The following is a 14,311-nucleotide window of genomic DNA, read 5'->3' as shown; positions in this document are numbered from 1 at the left end:
CTTTTGAGTTAAAACAAAGAGACCGTTCCTATCTTAGTTGGGGGTGATTCCTAATAAATACCTTAACCTATCATGGAAAAATCACATTTATAGGTGGATTTCCCTGTCTTGGGTTGGTAAATATCTGATCACCCAGAACCTGTCATTGACTAACCGGCCCATCACACAGGAAAGGAGAGGTTAAAGCTGACATTTGAGCTGGGCAAGCCAAGCCCCTACCTGGAACAAAGGAGTCACAGCATACTGCTGTTTCAATGGCATTAATTCTAGCTTTGCACTGTTGAGATAAGTGGACACATCTGGCAATAACAAAGACCAGCCAAACAAAGGTGTGCTAACATCTACAGGGAGAACAAGAGGGGGATTGGGCACTAAGGCCCAACCTTCACTGGAATGAATAAGCTGCAGCAGGATCAACAATATAGTCACTTGGGGAATAATCTTGTTCCTTGATGTAATCCACTTGTTTCACCGGTCTCTCTGGCAGTCATTGAGAAGAACTTTTAACCTGCAAAAAAACACAAACATATCCTCATCCCCAAATTAAAATGGGGTCAGGTCCCTGCCATGTATCATTCAAGGGGTCCCTCCATTTAACCATGGAGATTTCAGGGTGCCAAAAATTTTCAGCTGCAGATTTGCCATGTTTGTCCAAAGTTAAAAAATTTAAATTGAACTCTGAATGTATGAGTTGGACATAATTCCTCCTTTTTTGTCTTTTGTAAATGCATCTTAATGGTGTCATGGGCACATTTAACCATGCCTTGGCCCATAGGATTATAAGGAATACCTGTTACATGCTTAATATTTAACTTTTTACAAAAAATTTGAAAGGGCTTCTTGGTATAAGGTGTTCCATTATTTAGTTTAATTTGGTGTGCCATGTCAAGAACAATGAAGGCAGGCAAACAATGATCTATAACGTGCTGTGCAGCTTCTCCAGAATGTAAGCAAAACTAAATCCTGTACAGGTACTAATAGTTACATGAATAAATTTTAATTATTTACATTTTATAAAATGAGTCACATCCATTTACCATAGCTGACCTGGGGTCAGCCCTCAGGGGTTATCCCCAAGATGAGATACTGGATGGAAAACATCACAATGTTTAAATTCTTTAACAATTTTTTTTGGCTTGGTTTTTGGTCAGATCATAAGTTAAATGTAAGGAATGACTATTAAGATGATGCAATCCATGAGCCAATTGAGCTTTTTGTATAGCTTTTTTTGAGCCAAGGTTATTAAGGCTTTATCAATAGTCTGGTTACCTAGAGCAAGAGGTCCGTCAAGGCCAGAATGAGCTCTAACATGAATAAGAGCAAAAGGATTATGATGAACCTGAATAAGTCTTTGAATCTGAGCAAACATTTGACTAGCCCAAGTGGTAGAAAGAATCTGCCCTGTTATTTCAAGCTTAGGAATAGCTTGAGCAATATAAGCACTATCAGTAAACAAATTAAACAGCTCAAAAAAACGTTCTAAAACTGCATGAATAGCCACCAGTTTTGCAAGTTGAGCAGATAACCCTGGAACTCGAAAAAAAAACTTTTTGTGGAGAGCCAGGGTTTGGTTGCCATGGCGCTGGCTTCTGCCCTCAAAACTGGTAAACCGTTATGACCGTTGGGCAACTGTCGTCAGGAGCCCAGCCCGGGGTGTCATATGGGGTGATGTGTGAGCAGCCAATCAGGGAATGATACGTCATCTCACACCACTCTGGTGCGAGCAGGGCTTATATAAACAGCGCCACTTCGGGGCTCGGGGTCTTCCTCCTATCATCGTTTGACTGCAATAAAGCTTGCTGCAGAAGGATCCTCTTGTCCGCGTGCGTTCTTGCTTGCAAGACGGCCACGCAGCTTGCAACATCTGGTGCCGAAACCCGGGACGCCGGGAGCCTGCCATCGACGGTGCCGAGGAGACCCCTCGTTTGCGGGGAGGATTCAGAACTGCAGCAAGGTAAGTTCGAGGTAAGTTCTGAGAGGTAGGTTTGGTCTTGATTTATCTCATCTTTCACCTCAGCTAGCAGGAGCCCTTATTGCTTTCCCTGTTGTGACCGTTGCCCTCGTCCTTTTTCTTTTGGTTTTGTACAAGCTTTAGGGTGATCTCGAAAGGGAAGAGATTAACGAAAAGCTAAGAGTAGGCACTAAGGGAGTGTTAGAGGAGATACAAGACAGCATGTCAGAAACAGAATGTGACAAAAGATTAGGGGCCCCAATGGATAGAAATAAAGATGTCTCTAAGAAAAAAGGCCCTTCTGCGGATGTTAAAGGCGCAGGAGTGAGAGATAAGGGAAAGGACGCCCTGGGAGAGAAACATGATAAGGAGAAGAAAAAATCTAAAAAGGAGCCTCTCTATCCGACAAAAAAACTAGAGGCTTTAGAAATTGGCAATTCTGAGTCGGAAGAGTTGAGTCCCTCCAAGGAGTCAGATCTAGAGGAGGAAGCAGCCCGCTATGAGGAAGAACGATACCACCTGGATGAGAGGCCACTACTGAGAAACAGGAAGCGTGCACTTTCTCGGTCGGCCACTCCTGTTGTCCCTAGTGCTCCAGGGACCATTTACATATTCCTTCTGCTGAATTAAAATCCCTATTTGATATTTTGGAAGGGGATGCTCATATTTCTTCACCCAGAGCCTTAACACCGGCTGCAAGCCATGCCCTGTAGAGCCTGATAGGCCTAAGGAAATGGTCAAATGGAAGGATGTCTTGACTGGTTAATGGAAAGGCCCGGATCCTATTTTAATAAGATCCAGGGGAGCTGTCTGTGTTTTCCCACAGGAAGAAAACAATACATTCTGGGTACCGGAGTGCCTCATGCGAAAGCTCACGGCAGCTGAAGATGATCTTTCAACGAATATACCTGCAACTTTGCAGGAAATTGGTCAGAAGGATTTGAAGAAATGCTTGAAGAGATAAGGGCGGCGGTGGTGACCATTAATTCTACTCGAGTGGATTTATCGCTCACAGATGGCTTATAATCCTGGGTTTCTTCCGCCTTTTCTTATTTTAAGGAATGGGTCTGCGTTGGGATGTTTGGCGCTGCCCTGTGCTGTGGTTTAATATTTGTCCTCTGGTTGTTCTGCAAACTCAAAACCCAACAAAAACGTGACAAGGTGGTGATCATACAGGCGCTAGCCGCTCTGGAGCAAGGCACCTCCCCTGATATTTGGTTATCCATGCTGAAAAATTAATGTTTGACAAGGTTGCCTCTGTCTTTGCAGGCACATGCCACAATCTGGATTTACAGCCCTTGCACTCCCTGGGGATCTGTTTCCCATTGCACGGGGATGGGTGTAAATCACAATTTTTCTCCTGCCAAACAATCTGGAAAGTCAGTGACGGAAGAGTGCAAATAAGTCTTTACCGACCTAAGACAGGACAGCCTCACAGTGAGGAGGTTGCTCCAATGACGGGCAACGGCTGAAGCATTGCCTTCCACCAGGCTCAGACGTTGGCTGTCTGGCATAATACTGTATTGACAGTAGGAAGCTTACTGTTCAAACAAAATAAAAAAGGGGGAGATGTGGAGAGTCGGGGTTTGGTTGCCATGGCACTGGCTTCTGCCCTCAAAACTGGTAAACCGTTATGACCGTTGGGCAACTGTCGTCACGAGCCCAGCCCGGGGCGCCATATGGGGTGATGGGTGAGCAGCCAATCAGGGGATGATACGTCCTCTCACACCACTCTGGTGCGAGCAGGGCTTATATAAACAGGGCCACTTCGGGGCTCGGGGTCTTCCTCCTATCATCGTTTGACTGCAATAAAGCTTGCTGCAGAAGGATCCTGTTGTATGCGTGCGTTCTTGCTGGCGAGACGACCACGCAGCTCGCAACAACTTTTTTGTCTATTAACAGTATAGCCAGCTTTTTCTTTAGCATTACCATCAAAAAAAAAAAAAGAACAAGAATTTTTTAAAGGTTTACTTTTAATTATGGTAGGAAAAACAACACTATGTAAAGTAAAAAATTGAATAATCTTATCAGAAGGGTAATGATTATCTAGTTGTATCCAAAGAAAGGAACCACTTATCTGAATTGGCATAAAGCCAATTAATTTAAACTTTACTATAGGGTATAATAATCTTGGAAAGATCAATTCCAAAGTAAGCCCTTGCCTGGCTATGTCCTGACACAATGACTTGGGCAACAGCCTTATAATAAGGCAAAATTACTTTATTGGGACTAGCCCATAAGTGGATCCACAATAGAGGATTAGATTGCCATAACAATCCAGGAGGAGTTGACTGTGTTTGAAATACAAGTAATAGAAGAGGAGTATCAGGATCCCAATATGTTACAAATTGATTTCTTTTAAGCCTTTTTTTTTTTTTACTAAGAATAATGTATCTCGAGCCTCTGGAGTCATTTTTTTTTGGGGGGGGAGGTAGGAACTGTATCCCCTTTAAGAATATTAAACAATGACATAAGTTGTCTAGTGGTTAATTTTAGATATGGTGTAAGCCAGTTTATATTTTTTAATAATTTTTGGAAGTCATTAAGGGTCTTTAAATTATTTTTTTTTAATTTTCACTTATTGATGTTTAATAGGCAGAGGAAATAATTTAAAACCTAAATAACTATACGGATCTCTAGTTTGTACTTTTTTTGGAGCAATTTTTAATCCTGCTTGAGAAAAAGCCTTAGATAGATTTATATAGCAAGTCATAACATCTTGAGCTATAGGAGAGGCTAATAAAATATCATCCATATAATGAATGATATAAATAGAAGGCCATTTTTTTTGTGCTGGACTAATGGCATTAACTATAAATTGTTGACATAAAGTAGGACTATTTGCCATGTCCTGTGGCAGCATCTTCCAATGATAATGTTTTATAGGTTCCTTAAAATTAATAGAAGGGAGACTAAAAGCAAATCTACGGCAATCCTCAGGATTCAAAGGAATGGAAAAAAAAACAATCTTTTAAATTTAAAACAATCTTGTAAGTATTTTGAGGAATCCCACTAGGTGATGGGAGTCCTGGTTGTAATGTTTTTATAATTATCATAGTCTCATTTAGCTTTTTTAAATCTTGTAATAATCTAAATTTGTTAGATATTTTTTTAATTATAAAAACGGGCATGTTCCATGGTGAGTTAGAGGGAACTATATGCCCTATAATGGTTAACAATGATCTGAATATAACCCTGTATATGGTTATATTCAGGTTATATATAACCCTGGGCTAATATGGAAATGCAGTCCATTTTTTCCTTTAAAAGAGCATAACCAAAGATTTTGCTTTGAAGAATCTCCAGCCTACTAAAATGAAGAACAACATATTTTATAGTTTTTTCCTAACATGATATATTGTAATAACTACAGTTTTCTTAATTGGCTCAAACAGCATGGCTTGGTTTCACTTTGCAAAATTAATAAGATAAATGCCAAGGTCCTTTGACCTCTCCCAAAGGGTTGAGAAACTGTTTTAAGTTCTTTGTTAGATTGTCCAAGGGTTATTATTTTAAAATACCTGATAAATTTTAAAATGTTTATAGAATTTAACTCCGATGGTCTTGGATCAGAGGTGTTGATTCAAACTGTTTCATGTCCAAAAATATCAATATAGTTCGTCCAAGTCTACTGAGCATGTCACACAGAGAGGCATACATAAGGAACATAGAAGTTCAACATTGCCACCTTGGAGTAACCAGAATATCCAAATACCAGGACTTGACCTCCCCTACCGGACACAAGTACCACAGATTCCAGGAGTGGACACCCCACACGGCCACACACACACACATAGATTTCACAAGGAGCACAGCCTCCATGGCCCTCTCCACAGCTTCCAGATGGAGAGCAGGCTCCAGTAGCCCTCTCTTCATCCAGAGTAGGGTCCCAGTGAACCTCTCTGCTTTTCCCAAAAGGAATAGAGACATTACAGGCCCCTGGATCCCTTTCTTGGCCCCTTCCCCGAGAATTGGTGTCCTCCAGATTCCCTCGACCAGACTGGAAACTCTCTCAGCTTCCCCAGACTTTGTGAGCTAACCGAAGCCAGAAACCAAAACAGATAGCCAGCAGACAAAAACAGAAAACAAAGACAAAGACAAGAAACAACTGCAGTACCTAATTTTTCAACATTTAAATATTTTTTTAAAACCTCTATTGGCAATATTAAAAAAAGCATTTTTTAGGAGTGAAATCATAAAGCATATTTATAATTTTAAAACTTCAAAATTTACCAGTGCAAACAATCCAGTTTTTAAAATCAACACCAATTTAAAACGAGACTTGTCTTTTCAGTCTAAAAGGAAACAAAATTTATGTTAACTAAGAGGTCTTATAATAATTTTTTAACCCATATCATATAGCAAAGATGACAGAGTTATATCATATGGTTGCCTTTTAAACGTGTTTATAAACTTTGTTTATAGACTTTATAAACATATATATAATCTAAACAAGTTTGAATATAACTTTAAAATATATTTAATTACTTTTATCTATAACCTAGATATATATTAACCATTTAAGATCAGTCAAAAACAAACATATCATGACCATATATTTAAGCAGAGAGATAAAGCTCTTTTTACTGGATTCAGCTGTAATTTTAGCATGATAGTCAAGAGCGGCCCAATATCAACACAAAGTTTCAATATAAACATTTAAGTTCTCTTTCTAATTGGATTTTTCTCAGAGAACAGTAACATCTTCCTGCAGTGATCTCGAGCCACTGCTCCCATGGGGGGAGGGCGCAGGAGGCCAGTCTGAATTATGAGACTTGGCAGCTTTTATCTCTGACTCCGTTTCATGTTCACTATCTAGCTCCTAAAATTATTTTCTGCTCTGAAAGTACACAAATCTGTTCGAGCCCCTTCATGAACATTTGAAATAACCTTAGAAATACTTTTTTTATTTATTTATTTTTTGCCTGTTTGGCTGCTCTAATTTTTCAATTAACTCTTTAGTTTTACAAAGTAAAGGGATTAGGGAGTTTTATTCTAATTCTCCGTGTCTTAAAAACCTATTTAGGGGATCTCATAGGTCCCATCTTACTAGTTCCCTCCCCCTGACAGCCACCCGATGACATTACTTTGGTCAATTGCTTTGCATGCGCTGTTCCTGTGGTCTGTATAACTAGCCTCAGTGGGTCCTCCATCTCTGGTTCCCAGGGTTTCGGCTCCATCTGTCACAGGCCAGCAGTGACACCTGAATGCCACCTGAGAGAGGGCTGGGGAGAGAGAGACAGAACGACACAAAGAAGAACACCAAGTCTACATGCTGATCAAAGTGTCAGTTTAATGGACGTCAGGTTAACACTTAAGTAGGCAAAAAAGTACAAGCAGTTTCTCACGCAGGCAATTTTACTTAGCGAAAATATAAGAGGGCTTACTCAAGGTTACACAGAACTTGTTGTCTGGTTACCAAGGTTACATGGATTTATGGTCTAGTTCTCAGAACCAGAGCCCTCTGCTGCCAAAGTCAATCTCTTAGCCACCAAGATTTAGATAGGAACAGGGACCAAGAGGCCGAATTCCCTTGTTGAAACGTGCACTCTTAAATAGCCATTGACTCCAAAAAGGCTGCCACACAGTTTCTTTATCCACTGTTCAGGTGAGGAATATCAGGGATGTTCCCAGTTTCTGGCTATTAAGAATAAAGCTGCTATGAACATAGTTGAACAAACATTCTTGTGATAAAGGATGTTTTGAGTATATGCCCAGGAATAATATAGCTGGATCTAGAGGTAGAACTATTCCCAATTATCTGAGAAAAACACCAAATAGATTTCCAAAGTGGAGGTACAAATTTGCACATCCACCAGCAATGGAGGAATGTTCAAATTGGGCTATGAGTCTCAGCATCTGCTTCAATACCCTGCTGGGTAGTCTTTCAGAGGCCCTCTGTGGTAAGCTACTGTCCTGTTCCCACTTTTCTCAACATCTCTTTAAGTGCTTGTCAGCCATTCAAGATTCCTCTGTTGAGAATTCTATGTTTAGATCTGTACTTTATTGTTTAATTGGGTTATTTGGTTTCTTGGTGTTTAATTTTTGAGTTCTTTATATATTTTGGATATTAGCTTTTTATTCAATGTAGGATTGCTGAAGTTCTTGTCCCATTCTGTAGGCTGCCATTTTGTCCTACTAACAGTGGCCTTTCCTTTAGAGAAGGTTTTCAATTTCAGGAAGTCTCGTTTATTAATTATTGCTCTTAATACCTGAGCTGTGGTGTTCTGTTCTGGAAGTTGTCTCCTACACCAATGCTTTCAAGGCTATTTCCCTCTTTATCTTCTATTTGATTTAAAGTATCTGGTTTTATGTTGAAGTCTTTGATCCAACTGGACTTGAGTTTTGTGCAGAGTGAAAAATATGGATCTATTTGCATTCTTCTAAATGCTGACATTGAGTTAGACCAGAACTATTTGTTGAAGCTGCTTTCTTTATTCCATTGTATAGATTTGGCTTCTTTTTCAAAACTCAAGTGTCCTAAAGTGTGTAAGTTTATTTCTTCATCTTCAATTCCATCTATCAATCTGTTTGTTTTTGTGAAATACCATGCAGTTATCCTTACTATTGCTCTGTACTACATTTATTGTAGAGGGTTGTTTTCCATATTTTGGGTTTTTTGTTTTTTCATACAAAGTTGAGAATTCTTCTTTCAAGATATGTAAAGAATTGTGTTGGAATTTTAAAAAATTGTGTTGGAATATATTGAATCTTTAGATTGCTTTTGGTAAGATGGCCATTTTTACTGTTTATCCTACCAATTCATGAGTATGAAAAATCTTTTCATCTTCTGATAAGTTCTTCAATTTCTTTCTTCACAGACTTGTAGTTATTGTCATACAGGTCTTTTATTTGTTTGGTTAGAGTTACACCAATATATTTTATATTATTTGTGGTTATTGTGAAGGGTGTTATTTCCCTAATTTCTTTCTCCACTCACATATTATTTGTATAAAGGAGAGTTACTGATTTTCTTTGAGTTAATTTTTTTAATCCAACTACTTTTGTGAAATTGTTTAACTGCTGTAGGAGTCCCCAGGTATAAAATTGGGGTCACTTATGTATGCTATCATACCATTTGCAAATTGAGAAGCTTCGACTTATTCCTTGACAATTTGTACCCCTTGATTGACTTTTGTTGTCTTATTGCTCTAGCTAAAACTTCAAGTACTGTGTTTACAGATATAACAAGAATGGGAAGTCTTGTCCCTGAATTTAGTGGAATTGCTTTAATTTTCTCTCCATTTAATTTAATGTTGGCTATTGGCTTGTTTTATATTGTCTTTATTATGTATAAGTAGGATCCTTGTGTCTTTGACTTCTCAAAGACTTTTATCATGAAGTTGGGTTATATTTTCTCAAAAGCTTTTGCAGCATCTAATGAGAAGATCATACACTGTTTTCTTTTCTTTTCGTTCACTTTGCTTGTATGGTGGATTACATCGATGGGATTTTGATGTTTATTCTGCATTCCTGGGATGAAGCCTACTTGATCATGGTGGATAATGTATTTGATGCTTTCTTGGATTCAGTTTGCAAGTATTTTATTAAGTATTTTTGCATCAATGTTCATGAAGGAAGTTGGTCTGAAATTCTCTTTCTTTGTTGAGTCTGTGTGGTTTAGCTATCAGAGTGACTGTGGCTTCATAGAATGAGTTTGGGCATGTTCCTTCAGTTTCTATTTCATGGAATAGTTTAAGAACTAATGGTATTTGCTGTTCTTTGCAAGTCTGTTAGAATTATGCATTAAAACCATCTGACCCCTTTTTTGGTGTTTTTTTGGTTGGATGATTTTTTGATGAATGCTTCTATCTCCTAAGTGATTATGTTATTGTTTATCTGATCGTGATTGAACTTTGGAAAGTGAAATTTGTCAAGAAAATTGTACATTTAATTTAGATTTTTCAATTTTGTGGAATACAGGCTTTTGAAGTAAGACCTAATGATTCTTTAAATTTCATCAGTGTCTTTTGTTATATCCCCCTTTTCATTTCTGATTTTCTTAGTTTGAATACTGTCTCTCTAGGATTTATATAGTTTTGCTAGAGTTTGACTATCTTACTGACGTTCTCCATTTCATTGATTCTTTGTTTATAAAGATTCTTTGTTGTTCTCTTAGTTTCTAAGTTATTGATTTCATTCCTGAGTGTGATTATATCCTGCCATCTATTCCTCTTGGGTTTGCTTTTTCTTTTTTTATGTATTCTACAGCTTTTAGGTGTGCTTTTAAATTACTAGTGTGAGAACTCTCTACTTTCTTTATGAAGGTGCTTAGTACTATGGACTTTTCCTTAACACTGCTTTCATTGTGTCCCACAAGTTTGGGTATGCTTTATCTTCATTTTCATTGAATTCTAGAAATGTCTTCAATTTCTTTTTTTATTTCCTTCCTGACCCAGTGGTCATTGAGTAGAGTGTTGTTCAGTTTCCATGAGTTTGTAGGCATTCTATTGTTTCTGTTGTTTTTGAAATCCATCTTTAATGCATGGTGCTCTAGTTAGATACAGGATTTATTTTGAATTTCTAGTATCTCTTGAGGCTTTCTTTGTGACTGAATGTATGTTCAGTTTTAGAGAAGGTTCCCTGAGGTACTAAGAAGAAGGTACATTCTTTTGTGTTTAAGTGAAATATTCTGCAGATATTTATTAGGTCATTTTGATTCATGATGTCTGTGAGTTTCATTATTTCTCTATTTTTGTTTCTGTCTTCATCTTTACATAAGTGAGGGTGAGGTGTTGAAGTTTCTCACTATTAATGGGCGGGCTTCAATATGGGATTTAAGTGTTATCAATGTTTCTTATGAACAAGGGTGTCCTTGCACTTGGGGCATAAATGATCAGAACTGAGATGTCATCTTGCTGGATTTTTTCTTTGATGAGTGTGAAATACCCTTCCCCATCTCTTTTGATTAATTTTGGTTGAAAGTCTATTTTATTAGATACTAAAATGGCTACTCCAGCTTGTTTCTTGGGTCTGTTTGATTGGAAAACCCTTTTTAGCCCTGTATTCTAAGATAATGTCTATACTTGCTGCCAAGGTATGTTTCCTATATGCATAAAAATGATGGCTCTTGTTTTGATATCCATTCTGTAAGCCTGTATCTTTCTATTGGGGAATTGAGTCCATTGTTGTTGAGAGATATTAATGACCAATGATCGTTAATTCCTGTAATTTTGATCTTGGTAGTAGTAGAGGGTATTTGTGTGCTTCCATTCTTCCAATTTTGCTGATGTGGGGTTATTTACTTCCTGTGTTTCCCTGGGTGTAGTTAGCCTCCATGGGTTGGAGTTTTCCTTCTTGGATCTTCTGTTGGGCTGGATTTGTGTGTAGATATTGCTTAAATTTGTTTTTGTCTTGAAATATCTTGCATTCCCATGTATGGCTATTAAAAGTCTTGCTGGATATAGTATTCTGGATGACATCTGTGGTCTCATAGTACCTGTAAGATATCTGTCCAGTTCATTCTTGATTTTAGAGTCTCTGTTGAAGTCAGGTATAATTCTGAAAGCTATGCCTTTATATGTGACTTGGCTATTCCCTTTTAATATTCTTTCTTTTTTCTGTACATTTAGTGTTTTGGTTATTGTGTTGGGAGGATTTTTTTGTTTCAATTTATTTGGTGTTTTATAACTTGTATATTTATAGGCATTTGCTTATTTAGGTTGGGAAAGTTTTCTTTTATGATTTTTTAAAAATTTATTTTATTTTATATTAATTATAGTTTATTCACTTTGTGTCCTAGCCATAGACCATCCCTCATTCCCTCCCAATCCATTCTCCCTCCCTCATCTCCTCCCATGCCCCTCACCAAGTTCACTGAAAGAGGAGAACCTCCTCCTCTTCGATCTTATACTAGCCTATCAGATCTCATCAGGACTGGCTGCACTGTCTTCCTCTGAGGCCTGGTAAGGCTGCACCCCCTCAGAGGAGGCAATCAGAGAACCAGCCACTGAGTTCATGTCAGAGAGAGTCCCTGTCCCCCTTACTAGGGTACCCACTTGGCCACTGAGTTACCATGGGCTACATCTGTGCAGGGGTTCTAGGTTATCTCCATGAATCGTCCTCGGTTGTAGTATCCGTCTTAGAAAAGACCCTTGTGCCCAGATTTTTTGGTTCTGTTGCTCTCCTTGTGGAGCTCCTGAAGGGCACAGGACCCTCCAAGTCTTTCTGTCTCTCCCTTCTTTCATAAGATTCCCTGCCCTCATCCACAGTTTGGCTATGAATCTCAGCATCTGCTTTAATACCATGCTGGGTAGTCATTCAGAGTCCTTCTTTGGCAGGCTCCTGTCCTGTTTTCTTCCTTTTCTGATATCCTTCCAATTTGCTTTCCTGTGTGAGGACTGATCATCTTATCCAGGATCCTCATTCTTGCTTAGCTTCTTTAGGTTTACAGATTTTAGTATTTTTATCCTATATTATATGTCTAATATCCATTGATAAGTGAATATATAGCACATATGTCTTTCTGTTTCTGGGATACCTCACTCAGGATGATCTTTTCTAGTTCCCACCATTTGCCTGAAAATTTCATGATTTTTTTGAAAATATAATCAGGGCTTTAGACCTAAGAGTCATCCCTTGCTTCTACCCATATTATTCTTAAGTTTTGGTCTTTTCATAATGTCCCAGCTTTCTTGGTTGTTTTGTGTCAGGAAGTTTTGAGATTTAACATTAATTTTGACTGATGTATCTATTTCTTCAATCATATCTTCAACATCTGAGATTCTCTTTTCATCTCTTGTATTCTATTGTATCTGTAGTTTCTATGCCCTTCCCTAATTATCCATCTCCATGATTCCCTCAGTTTGTGTTTTCTTTATTGCTTCTGCTTTCATTTTCAGATCTTGGACAGTTTAACTCATTTACTTCACATGTTTAATTGTATTTTCTTGTATTCCATTAAGGGATTTATTCAGTTCCTTCACATGTTTGATAGAATTTTCCTATATTTCTTTAAGGAATTTATTCATATCCTCCTAATGCCTCTATCATCTTTATAAGGTTGGATTTAAGGTAGTCTTCTTTAGCTTTGGTGGTGTGAGGATGTCCAGTGCTTACTGTAGTGGTATAGCTGGGCTCTGGTAATGCCATATTGTCTTGAGTTTTTTAGCTGTGTTCCTACATTGGCCTTTACCCATCTGGTTGACTCTGATCTTGGCTAGACATTCTTGATGCTGACAGGAGTCCTCAGAAAAACAGGTAGAGCCTTGGGCCAGAGAGTAGATAGCAGGGAATAGCAGCCTGCTCACTTATGTTAGGTGGGTGTTGCTGGGAATCTGCAGTCTTGGATATTCTTCCACTGGCTGTGTCTCACATGGGCATGGCAGGTAGTAGAAATGCTGGATGCAGTGTAACCTGGCTGTTTCTGGCTGTTCCTGAGGCTGGCAAGGCTCTTCCATAGGGAATGTTATGGATCTCTGTGGGGTATATGAGGGATAGAAGCTCACCTCTGCTGGCTGTGTTCCCACTACCCACAACTGCCACAGGCAGGAGAAAGGTTTGGCAGGGTCTCACCTGGTCATCCCTGAGAACCCACAGGCCTGGCAGGCCTCCTCCAGAGGGACAGTAATGGAGCTGGAGGGAGAGGGGGAAGTTTGCAGCTCTCATCTGTTGTCTGTATCACCAGGAAGACAGGAGAAAGGCTGTGCAGACTTTGTCCTGGCTGTTTCTGGGGACCCTCAGGCCTGGATAGTTCTGGAGACAGCAGGCCTCCTCCAGAGGTAAGTTTATGGAGCTGTGGGGGAAAGAATGGATAGTGAGCAGCATACCCCTGCTGGCTGTATCTTCTGGCAGACAGGGGAATATCTGGGCAGGGTCTATCCTGTCTATTCGTGGGGACCCAAAAGCCTGGATGATACTGGGGCAAGCATGCTTCATCCGGAGAGAAAGTTATGGAACTGCAGGTGTAGGGGGGTTGGAGGACAACATGCAGCTCACATCTGCTGGCTATGTTTCCTGAAGGGTCATGTTCTTAGTCTTATTGTTATGCTATGTTTGGATGATATCGTTTTGTTGGTTTTTTTTAGGATCTTTTTTCTTTATTAACTATACTTTACTCACTTTGTATCCCCCATGGTTTCCTACCTCCTCCTGTCCCAATTCCTCCCTTCCTCCACCCTCTGCCTGCATGATCCTCCCCAGGTCCACTGATAAGGGAGGACTTCTTTTCCTTCCTTCTGATCCAAGTCAATTAGGTCTCATCAGGAGTGGCTGCCTTGTCTTCTTCTATGGCCTGGTAATGCTGCTTCCCCCTCAGGAAGAGGTAATTAAAGAGCAGGCCAATCAGTTCATGTCAGAGACAGTCCCTGTTCCTATTACAATGGAACCCAACTGGATACTGAACTGCCATGGGCTACACCT

General features: G+C 39.2%; 1 protein-coding gene across 1 annotated transcript in view; it reads left to right on the top strand.

Annotated features, from left to right (window-relative positions):
• The window catches only part of LOC132649330 (aldo-keto reductase family 1 member C1-like), a 298,798-nt gene that overhangs the window by 121,004 nt on the left and 163,483 nt on the right, over positions 1 to 14,311 (top strand). The gene's annotated exons all lie outside the window — the stretch shown is intronic.

The sequence above is a fragment of the Meriones unguiculatus genome, chromosome 19, assembly GCF_030254825.1.
Source record: "Meriones unguiculatus strain TT.TT164.6M chromosome 19, Bangor_MerUng_6.1, whole genome shotgun sequence".
Lineage (NCBI taxonomy): Eukaryota > Metazoa > Chordata > Mammalia > Rodentia > Muridae > Meriones > Meriones unguiculatus.
Note: the sequence above shows the minus strand (reverse complement) of the source record. Positions and strands in the feature narration are given on the sequence as shown.